The sequence below is a fragment of the Salminus brasiliensis genome, chromosome 12 (assembly GCF_030463535.1).
Source record: "Salminus brasiliensis chromosome 12, fSalBra1.hap2, whole genome shotgun sequence".
In the NCBI taxonomy this organism is placed as follows: domain Eukaryota; kingdom Metazoa; phylum Chordata; class Actinopteri; order Characiformes; family Bryconidae; genus Salminus; species Salminus brasiliensis.
In genome coordinates, this window is record NC_132889.1 from 25,156,860 (window position 1) to 25,171,077 (window position 14,218).

Sequence of the window (14,218 nt, forward strand, 5' to 3'; positions counted from 1 at the left end):
TTAGTTCAATGCTAATCTCTGTCTTTGTACAGGAAACAAAGAGCAGGAAAGAGACAAAAAAGGTATAAATAAGGTATAAACAAATAAAGGTGTAACACACTAAATTACTTGCCACCACATCAGCTTAAACCCAACACTACTACACATTCCTTTCTATCCAGATGTAAAGCAACTGGGGACAAAACTTCCCTAATAAAAAACCTTGAATAAATAAACACTAATTAATCCCCTGTTTGCTTGTATTTGTCCACAGGCCAGTCTTGCATGGACCAATAGGGAGGATTCAGTTGACAGAAATGGGAAGAAGTGGCCAATGCAGTGTCTAGAAATAACTGTCTATGGTTATCGCTTCCAGCAGTGGTGGTTATATGAGTTATATAGTTGTTGTTAAGAACCCTGCTATCAACCTGGATTCACATCCTTCCACACCACAAATGTGCTGTACACACATGCATATGAGCATATGAGAGAGGAACAGTGCCCATCTGATGTATGAACCCAGTTTTATACCCATTTATTTGTGACCAAGAACACCAATGGTGTACAAAAGCTAAAACACACTAACAAACATGATCAAAATTAATGTTGTTTGTTCAGATTTGCCCTAAACAAAATTAACTAGTAATAGAGGGTTAACTAGTAATATAGAAAAGTCAACATAAACAGTTTTAAACCTCTATGCTAAATTTATTACCATGGCTGTGTCCAAAACCATTTTTTTGATCTGTGTTTAAAAAGTTTGAAAATGCAAAGTCAGAGAAGAGTACCAGAGGGGAGGGCACTGTTACCCAGAACGGTGGCCTCTGCCAGACTGTGTCAATGAGATATTGTTATGGGCTGTTCAGGGTCATGTGATGAATCATGATGGATTACACAAATCTAAGTTTATAGTTGCATTGGTAACCACCTATTTCACACGAAGCATGCATATGTGTGTGTGTGTGTGTGTGTGTGTGTGTGTGTGTGTCATCAATAGGGAGTAGAAGGGTTGAGGAGGGATGAGAAAACGGTGAAAACGTGGATCGGATGCAGATGCTTCCAGTTTCTCTTTGTAGAAAGACGGTTTTGCAGAGGTTACATTAATTCTAAAAAGAGACTGATACGAGTGGAGGTCGCATTCGGTTGTTTGCACAGAACATCCATCAGCCATGGGGGTGGATGGAGAAGATATTGCTGACCTAGATGAGAATGGACAGAGAAGGAGAGCAAGAAGGAGCAGAGTTGAAGAGTGGTGATCAGAGAAGTCAAAAGTAGTCACTATCAAAACCAGAGCAGAGACAGGTCTGCTGAAGATCAGGTTCTTGGTGTAGACTAGTTAAAGGTACAGTCGAAGGATGACAGCAATGAGTAAAGGCATGATGACAGAAGATCTCTCTGATGGAAGGTTGAAGTCGGTATGCAGAATAAATGAAGTGTCAACAGGGAGTCCACTCAAGAGAACGTCCAGTTTATCAATGAAATTGCCCAATGGACCAGGAGGGCAATAACGAACAATGATGTGGGAAAAGAGACAGTGACCACATGGCATTCAAAAGATGAAATATCAAGATTTGAAAAAGAGAGTGGGGTAAAGCGCCTGTGCCACCGCCCCTGCCAATTTTGGGAATGTGGAATGTGCGAAAAGGCAAAGGCAGAAGACAAGGAAGAAAAAACAGCCTACATTGTTCCACGTTGCATCATGATGGTCCTTCCATTTCGCTCCACTCTGTACTTCCTTACTCAGATGGAATGACAAAAAAGACCCTTGATTTATCTTGTTAAGCTTGTTAGCATGTGTCAAGTAGATATAGAAAATTCACTCAGTCAGTTATGTATTAAGGTGGTCGTTTAGGTTGTAAATAACAGCAAGGATAGCACTTGAAATTGTCTGAGAACAGTTACTAGCGTTCTTTTTTCAAACCAGCATACAGTGGCAGATCCTCTTTTAGTGGCTGTTTGTGTGATGTAAGTGTGACGTAAAGACTTGTGACATGGTGATTAAACATGTAAAAACCTACCAGATTGCTGTTTTTAGAATGAATGTATTATTTTAAGTATATGCAAAGATTGGCATGCCAGCATATTGATAACATGTATTACATTATTTTGTCCCCTCTTCATTTGGGAATCTGAACAACGTTTGCTTTAAGTGTGCGTTACACATCTCCTTCCCAACTAGAACTTCATATATACTTTTCAGTGGAAGCCAGGGAGCCAGTTGCAGTTTGATCTTCATGTAAGATTTGGGATATAAGAGACCTGATGTTAAGATGTACTCTGATTTTTAAAATCCTGTAGCGTGTACCACACTTTACGTTCCTTCTAAGCAGAAAAAATGAAATGCCATTTCGCGCCACTCTGTACTTCCTTACTCAGATGGAATGACAAAAAAGTCCCTTGATTTATCTTGCTACATAACTATAAATATACCACAAGTGTAAAAATATAATATATAAAAATATAAATATTATATCAAATATAATACTGTGGCTGCATTTGCACAAAAATGTTGAACGTTGAAGGTTTTTTCAGTAAGTACACATGCACACATGCACACTCACTCACAGACTGTGTGTGGGTGTGTGTGTTCCTGTAGTTTAACGTTTTAGTATTTGTGGTTTAAAAGTGCCATAGGGGAAGTCTTACTAAAGATCAGTAAAATGTATGAATCAATAAAATATTCGGACACTACATCAACCTATGTCAGCATTTACCACTAGCATAAACAAATCAGAATTCATGTTTAAAGTTTCTTATTACAAAATACAGGTTTTGAATGTGCATGGTGAGTTAAAACAGTGCTAAAATCAAAACTGTTAAATATTTCATTCTTGGCCAATGAGCAAGATCATGGGACATTTATGTGGATTAAAAATATATCTGAGCGAAAAGGCACTTTTAAAACACATGCTGCTGTTTGTTCTTATAATCAAATTGTACAGTGTGTGTACTGTTAAGCCCCTAGTGTTTGATTTTTCAGACATAACAGACAAGTGTCATTCATTTAGGCATTAAGTTTTACTCCATTGAGTTTCAAACAGGCTTTTTATTACAAGATGCCATGTACTTTCTGGTCCTGATTTAGCTACATTGCAATGTGGAATGGTACTTAGGGTAATGATTTCAATTTTTTTTATTTATTATGATATTACAGTGCATGCACTTTCTCAGTTTGGCAGTATTTCTCATGTAGAATGTCTTTTAGAAGGCAAGTGCTAAGGTTTCTCAACCCACTTTAGATATCTCGTTCCGAGTTTCCCATGCCGGTAAGTTGTACATGCTGTATGCGAGCACAGGGAGCATGCAAAGCTTTTGATTGGGATGTTGGCCATATGTTCTGCTACACAAATGTGCAAATGCACACACATACAGAGCCCTCCATTACTGGCACCCCAGGTTAAGATGTGTTAAAAGCCTTAATTGTTTTTGCATTTTTATTGCAGAAGCATGATCTCACACTACACACTGTAACCTCATAGATTGACGAAAAATATATATATATTTGACTAAGAAATATAGTCAAATATTTTTTACCTTAAATTAAAAAGTGCAGCAGTTACATAAAGGATACCTTTGTCCATTTTGTATCATTGTACCATTTTGTATCATTTAATAGAGGATATCCCTATATTAATCCAAACAAATTCGTCTTGATCGAAGTTGCGCTTGTATATCATTTTAAACCAAGTAAAGGCGAGCTGTGCTTGTAAATGATCAACGAATTAAAACGGTCTAAGAAAAATCAAAAAGGATTTATTCTGACGTTTGGATTATTCAACATGAAATGATTTGTTGTCCAAACTGGCTTAAATCCTGTTAAATAGAGAAACTGAGCTATAAGCTTGGCAAAAACGTTCTTGCGGTAGGTTTGGGACTCACCACGCTAAACGAAACCTTCAGATAAAAGCACAGAAGCACAGAAAAAAAAACAGAAGAAAGTGGAGCTGTAGGGGAAAAAAGGTTTTGATGTCCTGTGAGCTAAGGTTTTGTCTTATGGCGAGACCACAGGCGTGTTGTGTAATCTTTTTATAGTTTTTTTTAAACTAAAAGAATAAAGCAAACTAATTCATATTGGGCCTAGCCAAATGAATAAGCAATACATACTTCCAAACAAAGGAATAAATAAATAACAACAATTAACATTAACTAAATGAATAACAAAATAGAATATATATATTCTAAATAAATAACAACAATTAATATAGAATAGCTATTGGCTAGGTCCAATATGAATTAGTTTGCTTTATTCTTTCTGTTATCAAGTTATCATAATTGCGCACTCATCAGTGTCCTGGTTAAAATAAAATATAAAACTATAAAAAGATTACACAACACACCAGACCAAAAAACTTGCACCTCGTTTGTGATGCTTCCTGTGCACAGGAAGCATCACAACCTCACGCTGCCCTGCAGCTCTGTACTCTGCTCTGCACACCCAGTTGTTCTTCACTGCGATTTCTGCATTTTAACATTAACTTCACCTTAATCTGTGTGATGGACTCAGATAACACAGGTAAAACAACACGATTATTTAATTGTTGGGTATTATATTAGTCAGCCTTTGTTCAGATTATATATAGATTACATATATAAATACTCAAGCTGTGTGTGTGTGTGTGTGTGTGTGTGTGAGAGAGAGAGAGAGAGAGAGAGAGAGACAGAGAGACAGAGAGAGAGAGACGGCATGACATCGGTTTAGCGAGCACATAGCGATTTAGCGAGTTCGTTTAAAAGCCTTTGGTTCATAATATGTTCATACTTCAAACGAACCGCACCAGAGTTCGTTTAGATCCCTCAGGCGGTGTGGGTCCCGGTTACCACGTGTTGGTCTTGCAGACCTGCGAACACAACCCACAGTGTTTCTTGTTTGATACTGATATCAAGACGACGATGTTTGAATAAGGTTTAAGGGTTTAAGTCAAGACTAAAATGTAACGGTGTATAATTTCCCGGTCAAATCACTTTCAGCAATAATATATAGCCTAAGAGTATATTTAAAATCATTTACTAAAATGTTTTCAGATGTTGGACCTTTTGTATGCTCCAAGATACACAATTTTTTTGTCATATGTCAAAAACTTTGTCAAAAGCTCTGATTTTGCACATATTTTTGTAGGAGTAATAGTTATTTGTTGTTCAGATGTTTCATTTCAGTTTTGGTGTATTTCAAAACTAGTTAAAGAACACAATGTTTCTGAGCTGTTGGTTTCAGTTGTTATAATGGATGTATGCAACTTGAAGAGCCTTAAAATGTAGTTTTAATTGGGCAGCTATTTTCCATAAGTGATTTGAGAAGCTGGAACTAGTGAATGTTTTGGAAGTTTTAGTTACCAAACATGTGGGTTTTTTTTCAGTTGTGGAGTTCAGCATGGTTACACTTTTGCAGCTGTCTTAGCTTTTTTTTTTAGCTGTTTAGTTTTGGTCAAACTAAGTCTTTGTGCATCCTTCTTCAGGAGAAAAAGATGTACAATTGGTCTAATACGTCTTATAATTTAGATCATAGCGTTTCTTCACTTTATACTCAACATTTAACCAACAAAATACTAAACAAGGTACAAAGTTTTGTTTTAAAAACGTAATAAACATATACTCTTTCGTGTCTCTCCCCCCTCGCTTATGACCCAACACCCCAATCTTTTCTATTTCTTCCATTCGCTCGCTTTTTCTTCTTTTTCTCTCTCGCAGTGGCGATTTGAAGACTGCAGGAGAAGCTAAAATGTCACAAATGAAACTGTCAAATATGTACAGTTGTGTTATAAGATTGAGGTTCACGTATGTGAATACGCACTAATTGTTTTGTTTGTTTTGGTTAGTTTCAGGCGACAGCAGGTCGGAAGTGACTCATTCTGAAAGTTCTCTAGCCTGAGCACTGTTTTTTTTGGGGTTTTTTTTTTTTTTTTTGGCGGGGGGTGGGGGGGGGGTGGTTTTGTATTTGCTCCAAAGTTTCATGTAGAAGCGTCTATTGACTTCTTGAATACATCCAACTAATGTAGGAAACAGGTAACACAATAGGTTTACAGCTTGTTAGCATGTGTCAAGTAGATATAGAAAATCCACTCAGTCAGTTATGTATTAAGGTGGTCGTTTAGGTTGTAAATAACAGCAAGGATAGCACTTGAAATTGTCTGAGAATAGTTACTAGCTTTCTTTTTTCAAACCAGCATACAGTGGCAGATCCTCTTTTAGTGGCTGTTTGTGTGATGTAAGTACGTAAAGACTTGTGACATGGTGATAAAAACATGTAAAAACCTACCAGATTGCTGTTTTTAGAATGAATGTATTATTTTAAGTATATGCAAAGATTGGCATGCCAGCATATTGATAACATGTATTACATTATTTTGTCCCCTCTTCATTTGGGAATCTGAACAACGTTTGCTTTAAGTGTGCGTTACACATCTCCTTCCCAACTAGAACTTCATATATACTTTTCAGTGGAAGCCAATATTGTTGTTCAGATGTTTCATTTCAGTTTTGGTGTATTTCAAAACTAGTTAAAGAACACAATGTTTCTGAGCTGTTGGTTTCAGTTGTTATAATGGATGTATGCAACTTGAAGAGCCTTAAAATGTAGTTTTAATTGGGCAGCTATTTTCCATAAGTGATTTGAGAAGCTGGAACTAGTGAATGTTTTGGAAGTTTTAGTTACCAAACATGTGGGTTTTTTTTTCAGTTGTGGAGTTCAGCATGGTTACACTTTTGCAGCTGTCTTAGCTTTTTTTTTTAGCTGTTTAGTTTTGGTCAAACTAAGTCTTTGTGCATCCTTCTTCAGGAGAAAAAGATGTACAATTGGTCTAATACGTCTTATAATTTAGATCATAGCGTTTCTTCACTTTATACTCAACATTTAACCAACAAAATACTAAACAAGGTACAAAGTTTTGTTTTAAAAACGTAATAAACATATACTCTTTCGTGTCTCTCCCCCCTCGCTTATGACCCAACACCCCAATCTTTTCTATTTCTTCCATTCGCTCGCTTTTTCTTCTTTTTCTCTCTCGCAGTGGCGATTTGAAGACTGCAGGAGAAGCTAAAATGTCACAAATGAAACTGTCAAATATGTACAGTTGTGTTATAAGATTGCTGTTAACTAGAAGTTCGCTCTTCGCTCTAGCCTGAGGACTGTTTTTTTTTTGTTTGTTTTGTTTTGGCTCCAAAGTTTCCTGTAGAAGCGTCTTTTGACTTCTACGGGGCTTCATAAAACTGTTTTTACCTCTCACAATCTCTTACAATTTTTCTCACCTTTCCTCACTCTGGGTTTTTCTTCCTTTTCTGTTTCACTCTTGTGATCTTGTCCTTTTCTCTCTCACTCTCTCGTGATCTTTTAGTTTTTTTCTGGTACACGCAGATTTGAAAATAAAAGAACATCTCACCCTTAACATCAGGTGTCTTGATATGTGTAGACCAACACATTCCAAATTTGGAGTGAATCAGTGTGGAAACGGTGCACCTGGCATTCAGGGACTTAGAGACCGCTCTGGAGAGAAAGTGTAATTGCACTCAGTGGATGTGGAAGTTTACAATCATTCAATCAGTGGAGTAGTTCAGAAAAGAGCATTCAGAGAGAGCTCAGCCAAATCTTAAGAGAGATTTAAGAGAATTATATAGCTACTGTTGTCATTCATATTAGCATAATAATTGTATTTAGGTTTAAAACTGTTTAAATGCAGGTACATACTGTCATGTCTTTCCACAATAATACATTTTTAATGGAATGTAAAAGCGTTTTGAACTTTTGAACTTTGCTGGTTAATGTAAAAAAATGTCATGCATTGAAAATGCATTCCATTGCATTGAGCAGATATTTAAAATAATTTATGAGGAAATACAGAGCAATACATCCAACTAATGTAGGAAACAGATAACACAGTAGGTATACAGCTTGTTAGCATGTGTCAAGTAGATATAGAAAATCCACTCAGTCCGTTATGTATTAAGGTGGTTGTTTAGGTTGTGTTTACAAAATAACAGCAAGCACTTGAAAATATAGCACTTGAAATTGTCTGAGAATAGTTACTAGCTTTCTTTTTTCAAACCAGCATACAGTGGCAGATCCTCTTTTAGTGGCTGTTTGTGTGATGTAAGTACGTAAAGACTTGTGACATGGTGATAAAAACATGTAAAAACCTACCAGATTGCTGTTTTTAGAATGAATGTATTATTTTAAGTATATGCAAAGATTGTCATGCCAGCATATTGATAACATGTATTACATTATTTTGTCCCCTCTTCATTTGGGAATCTGAACAACGTTTGCTTTAATTGTGCGTTACACATCTCCTTCCCAACTAGAACTTCATATATACTTTTCAGTGGAAGCCAGGGAGCCAGGTGCAGTTTGATCTTCATGTAAGATTTGGGATATAAGAGACCTGATGTTAAGATGAACTTAACTTTACGTTCCTTCTAAGCAGAAAAAATGAAATGTATTTATTTTACAAAGTATTTACTCAGTACTAATAAAATGTCATTTTAACTACAGCTTATTTGATCATGTGTAAACAGTTTTACCATCATCCTTTCAGACACAAAGATATCAGAAAAAAAACACTGTGGCAAACACTGTCTCACAAGTACAATCTTACCAGTAGGGTTTGCTGTGGCTGGTCCTTGGTTGGTACAGTCTCACCCATGGGATTGGAACAGTCAGCTTCTGTTTGCTTCCCCCAAAAAGGAGCATGTCTCTTTAACATACAGCAACACCTGGAGTCAGTGTAATTCAGTGTAAGTTTGATGGTCGTACTGGGCGCCCTGCTAGTTTAAGTTCTGTATGTTTTAGGGAAGCACATTAAAAAATACACCAATGTGATGAAACATGGCCGCACCCACAATGCAGAACTTATTTGTCAACTTTTTACTAACTATTTTCAATTCTACTTTAAACACTGCAGAGGTAAGAGACACAAGAAAATAACTGTCACGGTTTAAGGTGGAACTTCAGCTTCAAGCTGTAAATAAGTGCCTGGCAATCCTTGTGTCATTATAAGAATTAAAGTCATTACAGTTTCACCACTGTATTAAAACATGTAGAAAACATGTGACAACTGTGATACAAATCATCCAATAAAAGCAGATGTTTCTTTCCCATCTTTCACTCCAGAGACCTTCACTGCTGCAATTAGATGCTTTCTCAGAACAGTATTCCGATTCTTCACTTGCTGTGGCCAAATTGAATTGGGTATGTTATCCTTTTAACATATGTGTCAAAGTCTGAGGGATATGATGGGGCTGGTCCCTGGTTGGTACAGTCTCACCCATGGGATTGGAATATTCATCTTAGATCATTCCGTGTCAAATCTCTACGCTTCCCCTAGAAAACAGTGTTTCTTTATTTAATTTATCATAGCCATCCATAGACCTTTGGGGAAAAGAATTTTAAACAATACATTAATATTTAAGTTGCAATCAAAAATGTAAGTTTAACTGTGCTGTTCAATTTGTGTTAAAAGTGGAATATGAAGTTCACCTTTCTGTGGAGGAAACTACCCCTGCATGTTCTTACCAGAGCTCTGTCAGGCCCTGGTAAGCAGAGGGAGAGACAGAATGATTTCATCAGCACTCTGTGGAGCAAGTTCCCCTTTCTGTTGTCTTGGCTGTAGAGCACCCCTGACCTGAATCATCAGACCACCATACCACTGCACAGCCGTTAACAACTTGATCAACATGAAAACCTGCATGAATTGGGCTCATTCCTTTAGATGGCAACACAATGAGAAAAGGGTACAAATGTGTAACACTGAAAAAATTAGGGCTACCTCATAATGAGCTTTAATGCCATGGATTTTACAGTTAGTTACTGTCATGTCTGCATCTAAGGTTTTAGAAAATATTAATAATAAAAAAACTTGAAAACCTTGAAACCAAATGTATCTGTAGCCCAAATAATGGTTTGAATTTTTGTTTTACCACTGCTACCAAAGATGTCTTGTTTCCAAAAGAAATCCGATCAGTTGTATTTCTAGAATGTTTTAAAAAGATTTTGTATTATAAATATTTTAGTTAATTATAACTGAAGTTTTGCTCTGCTTCCACTATCATTTATTGAGCACTTCATTATGTAGTGCTTAGACTTTGTGCCTTTTATGAAAACCCTTAAACTCATGATATAACTAATAAATAGGGGGAAATAACATTGTGTTCTGTTTTGTTTCTCTTTGTGTCCATGTTTATGTTCTCATGTTACAGTCATATAGGTGTGTATAAACTTCATGAGGGGTAAAGACATTTTTGTACTTAATGCACTCTGGATGATTTTTGTTTTTCAAACCAGTAGCTGAGGCTTAACGTGTGGGACAATATTTAGAGAAGTAGACAATACTGAAGTAGTATTGATTTTCCAGAGCACATTTTAGTTGCATACAGATTATATTAAATAAAATAACATAATAATGAAGTTAATTGTGATCAGTCCCCAGAAAGTCCCCTGCTCCATTTTGAGTGAAAGCAACCCTTCTAATTTGACTGGCGGTAATTACAAATTCCAAGGTCTTTAGCCATTTAATATAATAAAATAAGAATACCCTTCTGATTTATAGCTATTAAACTGATGTAGCCAGTTAACAATCAGCAGCTTTATAAAGAAAACAGGTGACGAGTAAATATGTGCTAATGAGTGTTCTTTCAGTCTGCCTTCATCAAAGAGGATAAACAACACTGCCCAGTTCATGTAATCCAAGATGATTCAACTCCTTATAGGTGCATTATCATGCACACTTTGAATCTTTTATGAAGATATTTATTACATAAAATCTCTTAGAGAACAGGAGGTAAAGCAGTTTTACTTATGTTAGTTTTACTTATGTTTCAACAAAACAGCTAGCTGTTCACTAAGTTAACCATGTTGCTATAATTCTCTCTATATATAAAGTGCTTACCACAGACATGCATGTATTGACTGATGAGACCCACCACTTATTTGTATTTTTATATCCTTAAGGAATTTGCAGATAATGTCATTTTTTATCCTCTTTGTGAATGGGCCGAAGTCTCCAATGCTTCCTTTGTTGTCCTTCACTCTTTGGGGAACGGTTTGTTTTTATTGTTAGACACAAAAGATTTTATGGTGACTTAAGAACCTTAATCAATAAGCAAACAAATTCAAGCTGAATAAAACAGGGCGCTATGGAGACCCCATTGATCACACAGAGACATAAGAAGTCCAAACTGAGTTTGCCAGAACGTACCTGAGGAGCCCACAAAGAAATTAAATGAAGCCTCAAAAGAAAAGAACACAGCCCCTATGATCATGAAGCATTAAGCCTCTGTCAAATAGATGTTGATCTAGATTAGGTCTGCATAAATAAAATGGAGCAGATTGCATATGCTTTACACTGTTGGCCTTGAGGAGCCTGAAAAACTCATCTGAAACTGTGGACTGTTGTCACTCACCAGAATGTCAGGTAGGCCATAACAACTGAACATGCCCCTCAGTACTTTTTAATCTCACTCCAGTTTAGTCTTATTCTGCGGAACCACTTAGGAGGTCCATTACTTTAACTACATAGAGAGGGCCAAACTCTCAAACACTCCTCATATGTTCAACTTAAATGTGGCCTCTCTTGTTACAATGATGGCAATGATGTTCCTTGTAAAAGCATTCACTTTAATTGTGACCCATCTCGCCACATCTGAGACATTTGCTTGTAGAGATAGCCATTGCATTGACTTTCTATAAATTATTGAGGTGCTGAGATTCTATCGGTACTGTTTCCATGGCAGCTTCTTTAAAACAGCCACTATTGTGTACACCTACAGCCATCCCCTACTGATGCCCACGTTGTCCAGCCGCCATCTCCTGATCTTCTGGCCGCCTAGCCCTGGCTGGCTTCTGGCCGCTTCCTACCAAAAAATTATCCTGAGGCTTCCCCTTTTTTAGAGCCAACTTTAGTCCCCCAACTTTCTGGTGACAAATAAATTTCCTATCGGGCTGTTTATTTTTTATTAGACTCTCTGTCTCTTTTTTGGGACTGCTCTGCGCCCCCTGGAGGCCACTGTGTCCAAAACTGTATATATAGTGCCCTGTTCAGTATATAGTGTACTACGTTAGGGTTCCGCCATTTTGTAGTGGTTTCAGTGTTTCAGTGCACTGTAACAATCCACCGTAATATGTAGTGTACAAAATATGGGAAAACAACTGGAAAAGAGAAACGGTGACTAGTGCTTTACTCACAACAACTTGGTAGCAATGACCCTAAAGGAAACAGCGCCATCTGATGTACATTAATAAGAATGGCCAACAGACTGCAGGTATATAACAGATTGTCTCTATTTTATTTATATACTGTCTTATAGCGCCTTTCAAATACCCAAAGAATTTTACAATCAACACTCTTCACAATCCTTTACACTCAGCACCCACCCGACACATCAACGAGAAGCGGCAGACATTTGCGCACAGCATACTCTCACCCAGAAGCACAGGGCAGTTTTGGGGGAAACTTATTGAGGAAGAAGAGTTGAGTAACCAATTCTCAGCGAGGCTGAGCTACTACTACTATTAATTCAGTGTGTATATCCTTAGGAATTTACTGATTCCCGACAGAGGTGCTGCAACCAAGACAGGCAACTGCTTGGGCCATTTCATCAGACCTAAACTGCCCTTATCTAAATGCTGTCTAGTCTTAGTCTAAATAGTCTTAACTGTGGGGAAGAGACACTTGAATGACATAACTCCATTATTACTTTTGCATATTTAGCATCACTTTTGGTAAACAACATGTTTTACTTGTTAGGTGTAGGATCTTCTCATGTTCATGTGAACATGTCCTTCTGTTAAAGAAACAAAAACCCACAATGGTCACTAAAATACCTTGAAACTGACAAAAGTAATAATAAATTAGAAGTTACTGAAAATCAACTAATGAAAATCAGACATTGCACTTAAATCATGGTTCAACAGAATAATAATAATAAATAAAAAACTAATAAAACTGGCCTGGACTAAAATGATGGTACCCCTAGCAAAGACTGAAAATAATTTAACCATAGGGACATGTTAAGCTAAGGTTTGTCCTTTAATTAACAGCACAGGCGTGTTCAAACTTATAATCAGCCCATTCAAAGGGTGAAAAGGAGTTACTGTGCTGTTTGGTATCAAACCATAATGAAAAACTTCCAAAGAGATTAAATGTGAACTCCAATGTAAAAGTATATGAGGGACTATCAAGCAAATTGTGCTGCCCAGTTTCAGAAAGCATGGTCTCAGTTGCAGGTCATGGGTCCTCCAACAGCATAATGACCCAGAACACACAGCAAAAATCATCCAAAAATGGCTAAGATCAAAACAGCCAAGCCGTACTTGAAGCTCAAAGGGCTCTTGGTGCGGATCGGCTTTTGACCATTACCATTTCCTCATGGTATGATGACTAAGTACTGCATGTATGCACTCTACATTGGTTTAACATTTAATCTTTTTCAACAGACTGCAGCTGAGGCCTAAATTGTGATAACATTAAAGAAGTAGACAAAATATGAAATAGTAACAATATTTTAGAGCAGTCTACAGTTTTACCCTTATACAGATTATTTTAAATAAGATAAGATAAGATAAGATAAGATAAGATAAGATAAGATAGTCCTTTATTAGTCCCGCAGTGGGGAAATTCACAGTGTGACAGCAGAAAGGGATAGCAGGACACTCAGTTACAAAACTGTAGATAAATAATTTGCACTATATACACAATATAAATAAGAATTAAAAAAGCAATAAACAATATTATTTACAGCAAAAGACTCTTAATTGCACATGGGGGTGGGATATTGCACATAGTATTCCCTGAACATGAACATGTGTGTGTAGTTAAGTGTGTGTGTATGTGGTCTGCTGGGAGCAGTGCTGGTTGTGCAGTCTGACGGCAGCAGGAAGGAAGGACCTGCGATACCGCTCCTTCACACACTTGGGGTGAAGCAGCCTGTCGCTAAAGGAGCTGCCCAGTGCTGCCAGAGTCTCATGCATGGGGTGGGAGCTGTTCTCCAGCATGGATGCCAGCGGAGAACAGCTCCCACCCCATGCATGAGACTCTCAGCTAATAATTACATTAATAGCTGTTAGGAGCCAAACCGCTGTTGCCAGTCAACAATCAGCATCTTTATAAAGACAACAAATTACAGGAATTGGGGTTGACGAGTGTGTTTCAGTCGGCCTCCCTGCCCAGTTAATGTTATTCATGATGATCAATTTCTTATAGGTGTATTATCATGGCATTAATGCATTTAGACACACTTTCAATAAAATCTCTTA